We start from the raw sequence: 9,125 nt of genomic DNA, 5'->3' as shown, positions 1-9,125 counted from the left end.
AATGGTGCTGTGATTCAAGTGCTCATCTTGAGCAAAAGGAACTCAGAGACAGTGCCCAGGCCGAGTTCAAGCCCCAGGACTGGCACGCGCGCGCGCGCGCGCGCGCGCGTGCACACACACACACACACACACACTCACCAAACTCCTCAGACTTCCTGTGCCTGTGAAGGGAAGCAGTGGGAGAGAGGACACCTGCCCCCTTCACCCTGGCTCCTGGGGGCTGGGGGAACCAGAAGTACCCCTGGGGGAGGGCCCCAGAGTGCCCCAGCAGCCCCTCTCCTCCTCCTCCCCGCCAGGCAGCCATCCGAGAACCCTGGCTTTGTTCTACTTGGAGAAATGGTTTTGTTGTCATTTAGCTTCATCAGGTTGCTGGTCCTCCACCCTGGGAGGCCCGGAAACCAGATGGCACCATGAGAGAGGACGGGAACTTCACACGCGCGCACACACACACGCACACACACGCACACGCACACGCCAGCTTCTTTAAGGAGGCAGCAGAGGCCTGGAAGCCGAGAAGTGGACAAGTGCAAGCTCGGGTCACGTCTGGGGGCCGCGCGGCCCGGCCTGGCGATCTGGGGGCGCCTTCTCCCCTCCCACCTCGCCTGCCCCGCACCCGTGGGCCTCGTCCGACCCCAGGCCGGGCTCCGCAGCGAGGGCGCGGGTCTCCAGCCCCGGCCCCGCTCCCCGCCGCGCGCCTCCGCCGGGCTGCCCGAACCCCGCTTTCGGAAGCCAACCTGCCCGGGGTCTGCAGCCCCGGGGCCCGGCGAGGGCTCCTAGGCCACGCTCCCTCCCCTCCCGTCTCCCGCCCCCGCGCCTCCCGCCCGCCCTCCAGCCCGCCCAGCTCCACCGCAGGAAAAGTCCGGCGGGGCCCGAACCCGCCAGGCTGGGAGACCCGGCCCGCCGCCGCCGGGGTCCCCCACCGCAGGGGGGGCGCACGCCCGGCCGGCTCACCTGGTGGAGCGGAGCGCTCGCGTCCCACGGGTGTGGGCGCGCCGCGGGGAGGGGAGGCCCCGCGCCCACCCGCCCGGGGACCACCGGGCCTCGGCCACCCCCGGCGGGGGACCCCCGACACTCACCGCACCCGGCCCGGGCGCACGGGCGGGCGCCGGGATTCGCCGCGCGGCCCCGGGGAGCCCAGCGCTGGGGGGCTGGGGGTGGGGGGGCTCCTGGGAAGGGGGGGGGGAGGGAGCTGAGGCCTCGGCCACTCTCCACAGCTCCCCCCCCCCCCGCACGCGCGGGCCACCACCCCCGCGCACACGCAGGCCGGCGCGCGCGCGCCCGGGGTGCCCAGCGGTGCCCAGCGGTGCCCCCGAGGCCTGGAGCGGGCGAGGCACGGGGGGGGCAGCGGGGCCACGGCCCGGGCGGAGCCCCCAAGCACGCCGCTGCCCGTGGCCGCCCCGAGGAGGGAGTGGAGGGGCCGGGCCCGGTGCCCGCCGAGGCCGCCCGGGAGGCCGCGCTCCCCCCCCCACCCCGGCGGGGCCGCGCGCCCCGGACCCCGGGCCCGCCCAGATCCCCCCGGAGCGGAAGATGGAAGTTGGCTTTTGTCTGACCCGGTCAGAGGAGCCGTTCTGTGGGATAAAAGCTTAACGCTCCGTGAACACGCAGCCCGGGCCGGCGCTGGCCCGCTGACAAGCCCATTGTCTCGGGCCTGAGCCCCGCGGCTCGGCCTGAAAGCGCCAAGTTCATGACATTTCAAAGAGAACTGATACCCGGACGGGGTGGGAAAGGGCCCCGGGGGGACACCAGACCCGGAAACTCCTTCCTCCGGGCCTCACCCCTGCCTAGAACCCCTTTCTCCAGACGTTTCTGGAAGGGGAGCCGGGAGAAATGCCCCCGTCAATCACCGGGACTGCTTTTGGGGAGGGGAAGGTGTGAAAGATACCCCCCCCACCCCACCCCAAGCGGGTGGAACCCTCGCCGGACCCGCGGGCTGGGGCGCGGCCGACGCGAACACAGGTTCCCATTGTCTGCCCGGCCCTGCGAGACAAGAATCTGCCTGGAAGGACCTTAGGTGCCAACATGAATTTGTTTTAAAAACGTAGAGTGTTATCGCTTTCTTTCATTTTTATTATGATTACAATATCCTTTTCAAGGGGGGGGGGGAAAGCGCTATTTTCTAAGCCAGGGAGTTCCATTTTTAGTGTTTAATTTGTTTAATGTGCCTCTGCGAAAGCAAATAATTTGGGAGAGCTAGCGGAGTCATCAGGAAATTGATTGTGTTTTGTCTCCAGCCAAGTTTCCCTTGAGTGATTTCGTTTGCTTTCTGTCTGGTCGCCACCGCCGCAGAGCAGGCTTTGCACTGGGGGTCCCCAAGTGTCTGGGCCAGAAGGGCAGCCCAGGAGACCCTGTGCCCAGCACGTGTGGGCAGGGATTTCTCCGGCCCTCGCCCCTGCAGATGGTAAACCATCCTCTCCCGAAGAACAAAACATGGCCTTGCAGAAGCGTCCTAATTCGAAGAGAAAATAGGATTAGGCCAAAGTATCAGCAAGGTAAGTCGGATTAACAGCAAAGCTCAGTCCGGTTTTGGCTTTCTTTTGCAATTTTAATTGTACGGAGGTGTATGCTTCCCTTCTCTGGCTTTATTGAAAGAGGCTGTTTGTTTGTGCCCAAGAGGTAAACGCTGAGCGATAAGGCTCTGTGTGGAATTGCAGACGTATAACCTTGCAAAATGACATTTCGCCCTGTAAAGTGTGACACGCACGGGCAGATAAAGGCAGAGCACTGAACGCCTGCCTTTGTTAACGCTTTTTGCCCCCTGGCGTTGCTTTGATGGAAGGGCACCCCACTCCGGCGGCTGAGGTGTCTGCCCACAGGCGCCCACAGACATGACTACAAATCGATTCATTTTTTAAATATCCTGGCAAAGCCGGATGTTAAAAACTCATGAGCAAGGATCACAGACCACAAAATCACGGGAGGAAAGAATCGCCCCAAATCTGCCTTTGATTGTGTGTGTGTGTGTGTTTTAATAAATCTGTATTGCCTTTTGCTATGTGTAAATTTAGTCTCCGTTTGTTAATCAGGCTCTTGTGCATATCGTAAATTAACACAATTTCTTTGGGGCAAAGCAAAAGAGAATTTATAATTGTTTAAGTTTGCACATCATTTAGCAATTAACTTTGGGGGCAGAGGGCTGCAGCTCCCCCGGTAGCCAAGGACGGTTCACGAACCATTTGCAAGTTATTGAATCTGTCTGTGGCATTTCTGAAGGTCTTTTTCGGGCTAAACCACAGACAAAAAGCCAGAGGGGACGGATTCCAATGCAAAATGTTTATGCTGTTCTGACTGAGAGTGAAATAGGGGTTTGCAGGAGTGGGGAGAAGGACAAGAGAAAAGAAAACGTTGTTTGATCAGTTTCCCCTTTGGGGAGATTACTGAGGAAGAAAGGGGCAGGGGAGTTCAGTTTCCCTTCTGGGTTATGGGAGCACTGAGCCCATTCCCGGGGCAGTGCTGGTGGGGGCGGCATTTGATTTTCTGCAAATGGAGACATGTGTCCCCAAAAGGACTGTTGGGGTCACACTTCTAGGGTGCAGGTCTGGGGGCTTCTGTCAGCTCAGAGAAGGCAGCAGAAGTTTGTTTAACCTGCTGGCGAGTTTTCTCCATGTGTAGATTCTGCCCAAGGGCTTGCTACAGAGAAGTCAGGGGTGTTTCTACAGCTTTCTCGGGGTGGCACCATTAGGTAAATGTGAGGCACCTACCATTTTGATGAATCCGGTAAAAGGAGAGTCAAGGCTTCTTAAATCTTCAAACTTTCTGTTTTCTTTCTCCATGTTTAACCTGGAAATGCACGTGTAGAAGAAGCGATAGACTTCTGCAAAGCCAAATCTGGTGGAGTCCAGATTTGAATGGCTTGGTCTGTGAATTCATGCATGGGTGCCTCTTTAAAAACTAATCAATAACTTAGCTCACGCTAGGGCTGTGGAGCTCAGGGATCTAATATGTTCTCAGACGTAGGAAAAGATCACCAATCTCTTTGGTCTAAAGACTATTTAGGTGGCTATTTAATACATGCAACCTTAAAAGTTATTGGTTTTCCTGAGACTCCTCTAGGCCTGGGTCCCCCTCTCCCAGATTAAAGCTCTGAGGTTTTGGGGAGTCTCAGGTCTGCTCTGGTGGCCGCCTCCGGTACCCAGAGTTACCACAGAGAGGGGAGAGGGGAGGGCCGAACGCAGCACTTCCTAAACTTCCTCCCCTGGCTTATTCTCTGTGCGGACAGGACAACATTGAATCATGTTTTGGTGAACGAGAAGGAAGGAGAGGGGCTCTGGTGGCTGACGCCAGGAACCCTAGCTAAACCAGAGGCTAAAGATAAAAGTTCAAAGCCAGGGAAATCAGTGAGACTCTTGCTTTTCCAATTAGCCACCAAAAACAAAACAAAACAAAACAAAAACCAGAAGTAAAGCCACAGTTCAAGTGGTAGAGCACCACCAACTGTGGGTGAAAAAGCTAAGGACTCGAGCCCCCGGGACTGGCCCCTGGACAGCAAGGGGGTGGGTGAAAGCTAGCCAGGAGCAGAGCTTGCCAGTAGCACCACACACCGAAGGTGTAGAAACACCCTCGTGTAATTCACCCCAGGCACCCTGCTCCGTGTGTTTTCCTATGCTGATTCCCAGGCTCCGTAGCTGATACAAGGTGTGTTAGACCACGGCGTCCTGTTTGTGGTTCTTTCTGCCGGTGACTGACACTGCTCACGTAGTGAAGAAACAAGAAACACTTGAAATGGAGCAACAACTGAAGCAGGACCCGCCAGCAGGACCTGGCTTTTCCATTTACATTGGAGAGAAGTAGGGGGGGGGGGGGGGGAAGGAAAGGGTCATGTTTTATTTGGGAAATCGAGGGCGAAGCTAGAACAATCCCAGAACCTGCTTTTCTTTTAGACCTAGGCTTTGTCATTGCGGCCCTTTCCACAGACACAGGAGATGAGGAGAGGCTGGTGGGCCCCGGGCACTGGGCTGCGCCTTTGCTGGCCGGGAGACGGCAGCCCCCAGCAACCCTCGGCTCCAATGACCCACCGAGGCCCGGGGGTCTGGATTTGGTATGGGAAGTGTCACCCCTGCCAGGGCTCCTGCAAGGGGCACTGGGCGCCTTCTCGGGCTGGGACAGGGGCTCGGGTCAAACACATCCGCAGGGTGTAGTGGCCGGGGCTTTCTGGCTCTTGCCACCCTGGACCTCTTGGGCCGCCCCAGGCGGCTTTCTTGGATGTGCTTTTGTTTGGGGAGAGGACTTTGGAAGATGTAAAGTGCTGCATTGTGGCAAGGTAGAGAGGAAGTACTTGGAGACACACCCGTAGGAATTGAGCATCAGCGCGCAGGAGCCCAACGAAACCTAGTTTTCACAACGCCCCACCACCTGCATCCCAGGACAAGACTAGACTGAAGGCTAGTTCCCTGGGCTCGGCACCAGGGCACGGCCCCCCACGTCAGAAATCGCCTTGCCTTGCAGCCTTGAAGGACAAGTGGGTGCCACAGGTCCCCTGGCAATCTATTGAGCCGTGGGACTCTGGCTCCTGCCTCTAACTAGTCTGTTGAGGGGCAGGGATAAATCCAGACTTGATCAGGTGTGAGGGGGGGGGGGTGTACAAAAGGAGACTTAGGGAAGCTTCTGAAATTTTCCCTATTTGAGATGAGAAGTAGAGAAAGCTCGTTCCTAATGATTTGTTTTAAAGAAGTAGTCTGGAGAGAGAACAAACAAAACTTTTAAATATGTTTGTAATATATATGTAGTTAGTTATTTGTCTTCTCTAAATATAGCTTTATTAGGTGCCTCAAAACCTGTGAGTTGAGCAGAGTCCTAAAGCTGTCTCCTGGCCACGTTCAAGCTCCTCAGGTTCTTCCGTGGGCTTTCCCATGCATTTTATTTATCCTTCAGTTTACTCAAACTTATTTTTGAGCCACAGGAAGGGTGGTTTTATTTGGTTAGTAAAGATTGTGTTTAATTCATTGATTATGCATTGTAAAAGTTTAGCCGTCCATGCCCACCCGAATTCTAAATTGGGAAGTTAAATATTTGTTTTTAATTTTCTGGCTCAAAAATGTTAACTAACAGAAATGATTCTTTCTGTTCAGATATGTTTGCAGAAATGGGGCTGTCAGGGAAAGCGGCTCTGAAACAATGCTCGCTTCCCGTCCTGGCTGACACAATGTGTTTGGAAACTTCACTCCTAGGAGAAATTCTAATGTGTACGAATAGAAACCAAATGCTTGGCCTTCGATTTTGGTACAGAGGCTCACAGGAGACAGGGCAATAAGAACACAGACTTAATATCTGAGTGGCTTGGTTCTAGGCGGGGGGGGGGGGGGGGAACAAAAAAAGGAATGCATTTTGTGGGAAATTGCCAAAAGGCGTGCTTTATGGAAGTACTAACAACAACAGGGTGCCCTGGTTCTTTAAAAAAAAAAAAAAAAAAAGAAACCTGGAATCTTGTAGAGTATTAAGATGTAAAGTCTTGACTTTTAATTTCATTACATTATTTTGCATGCGCCTATTTATACACACCTCTTAAAATAAGCAAATTGCTCTTTTCCTCACAAATGGCACAAGAATGCAAACACAACCTCCCGCACCCCGGGGGTGGGGGGTGGGTGGGGGAGGCGCCCAGGGAAAGCTGAGCTGTTCTCTGCAGAGGGGTGTGTTTTAGGTTAACCAAATTGCAGGCAACTTTAAACACCCTATTACCAACCAAACCACCAAGCCTCTCCAGTGATGGTGAAAATGAATCATCTGACCACAAAGGGAGGTGCGACCCTCCATTAAAGAACGCGTGTGCTAAGAAATCTTCACATCTGGCTTTCACAGAAATCGACCTTTTGTGGAAAAGAGTGGTCTAAAGCTCTGGGAGATGAGAGTTGGACAGTGATCACAGCGACCACACCGACACTGGCCTCCATTCCCTCTCCGCCTTATGTAAAGAAAGTGAAGATGCCACCGTGGGCTGGGCTGGGGGTGCCGTGGTGGGGAGGCTGGGCTCCGGGTGCGGTGGGATGGGAGGCTGGGCTCCGGGTGCGGTGGGATGGGAGGCTGGGCTCGGGGTGCGGTAGGAGATCCTAACTGGAAGGCCACCTTTCCCTTTCTTGGGGACTGTTCTTTCCCCAAATTTTGGTGTTTACTCCTCCGTGTAAACACCTTGAAGAAAATGTCTACTGCCCCCCCCCCCAGTGTGCTATGAACAGACAGAAGTCACTGCTTCTGAAAATCTGACCTCGTGGCCGGGTCAGCCCACGCGCTTCCATGAACATGGGATTCCTCCCTCCTCCTCTCCCCTCCCTCCCTCCTTCCCTCCCTTGCTCCCTCTCTCCCTCTCTCCCTCCCTTCCTCCCCCCCACCCCAGGGCAACCCAGGAAGGAGTGGCTGGGCTTCCTGGTGTCTGGAGTGGCTGGGGACAGGACATTTCCTTTAAACACAGTCTCCCCAGGTAACTTCAGCCTCGGTGTAGAAACCGCAACCAGCATCGCCTTAAACAGGGGAGGGGGTGGAAAGAGAGACCGTGCGGTTCGCCCGTGGACGCGGGGCGGGGGCGGGCCGGGGGTGCCGCGTGTGCCCGCCCCACTCAGGGGCGCCGGGGTCCGCGGTGGCAGCACCGCCCGGGGCTCCGGGGCTCCGCGCTCCGCCGCGCCCGGGAAACCGCGGTGGCCGCCGATGGCGGAGCGCTCGACCCCGCGCCCCGCGCCCCCCGGCCCGGTGCCCCCGCGCCCCGCGCCCCCGCGCCCCGCGCCCCCCGGCCCCGCGCCCCCCGGCCCCGCGCACCGCGCACCGCGCCCCGCGCCCCCGCGCCCCCCGGCCCCGCGCCCCGCGTCCCGCGCCCCCCAGCTCCGCGCACCGCGCCCCGCGCCCCGCGCCCCCCGCGCTCCCCGGCCCCGCGCCCCCCCCGGCCCGGTGCCCCCGCGCCCCGCGCCCCGCGGCCCCGCGCCCCCGCTCACCCTCTCCCCGCGGCCTCGTGTCCCCGCCCCCCCGCCCGTTCCCCGGGTGAATTCGCGCATTCGAAAGCATCCCGGGAGCCCCGGAGGCCGGCGGCGGAGGAAGTGACCCTTGACCCTGGCGTCCTCGCCCCCGAGGCGCGGCCGCCGCGTTTCAAAATAGCAGTCCCCGAGCGGAGCGGCGGCGCCCGGCCCCCCCCCCCCCGCCCCGTCCTCCCGTCCGGTCCCCCGGCCCGGTCCCCCCCGCCCGTCCCCCCCGCCCGGTCCCCCCGCCCGGCGCGCCGCGGGCCCCGCTGCACCCACAGGCGGCCGCCCTCGCCACCGAACTCCCCGGCCGGGAGGCACCGAGCCTGCGACAGGTACGACGCCGGCGACCGCCCGCCCCCGCGCCGCGCCCCGCGCGCCACGCCGGGGTCCGAACCGGGGCCCCGGGACCCGGGCCGCAGAGACGCCCTCCCCCCCCCCCCCCCCCGTCCCGGGGCCGCGGACCTGGCCTTGACCCAGGGGAGTCGCCCGAGGCCGGGAGGCCGCGGAGAGGAAAGCGGGTCCCGGTCCTCGAGTTGGTGCCCACGGGGCGCACGCAGGCAGGAAGGGCGAGGAGGAGGGGAGGCTGGGGTCGGCGGGGCTCCGCGAAGCCCCGGGTCCGGCCTGGGGCCTGGGAGTCTGGAGAACCGGGGGTGGGGGGGGTGGGGGTGGGGGAGGGCAGGGGGGTCCCGGGCGCCGTGCGGGGCGGCGGCGTGGCGGGGCGCGGGGTCCGGCCGCCCCTTTGTTCCGGCCCGCGGCCGTAATGTGACATAAAATGCCTATTAGAGTCACCACGGGCCACGACACGAGCGGCTCCTTGTTCGGCCACCAACTAACAGGATTAGCCGGCGAGGGCGAGCGCGCGTCCAAATTAACCATAGAAATTACAAATTGCAATTCATTTAGCCGCCCGTCCGCCCCGTCGCGGGACCGGCCGCGCGCGGCTCCGTGGGCCGGGGAGGGCGGGAGGCCTGCGGGGAGGGCGCGGAGGAAGGCCGGCCCGGCCCGCGCGCGCCCCGGCGCCCCGAGCGGTGCGGGGCAGGGCGAGCGCCGGGCGCCGGGGCCCCCAACCCCGAGAGCCCCGGAACGCGCGCGCCCCCGGCGGGCTGGCCCAGGAGGCCGGAGCGGGGCCGGGGCTGCGCGGGCTGCGGTCGGTCGAACGGGACGCTTCGGCCGCCCTTCCCCGCG

General features: G+C 60.4%; 1 long non-coding RNA gene across 1 annotated transcript in view; it reads left to right on the top strand.

Moving 5' to 3' along the window:
• The first annotated feature begins 4,395 nt into the window (after positions 1-4,395).
• The window catches only part of LOC125347349, a 25,113-nt gene continuing 20,383 nt past the window's right edge, over positions 4,396-9,125 (top strand). The window contains exon 1 of the long non-coding RNA XR_007210150.1: positions 4,396-4,407. This is a non-coding gene — a long non-coding RNA (uncharacterized LOC125347349). The remainder of the gene's footprint in view (positions 4,408-9,125) is intronic.

This window comes from Perognathus longimembris, chromosome 2, assembly GCF_023159225.1.
Source record: "Perognathus longimembris pacificus isolate PPM17 chromosome 2, ASM2315922v1, whole genome shotgun sequence".
Lineage (NCBI taxonomy): Eukaryota > Metazoa > Chordata > Mammalia > Rodentia > Heteromyidae > Perognathus > Perognathus longimembris.
This window is presented reverse-complemented; position numbering and strand designations above follow the sequence as displayed.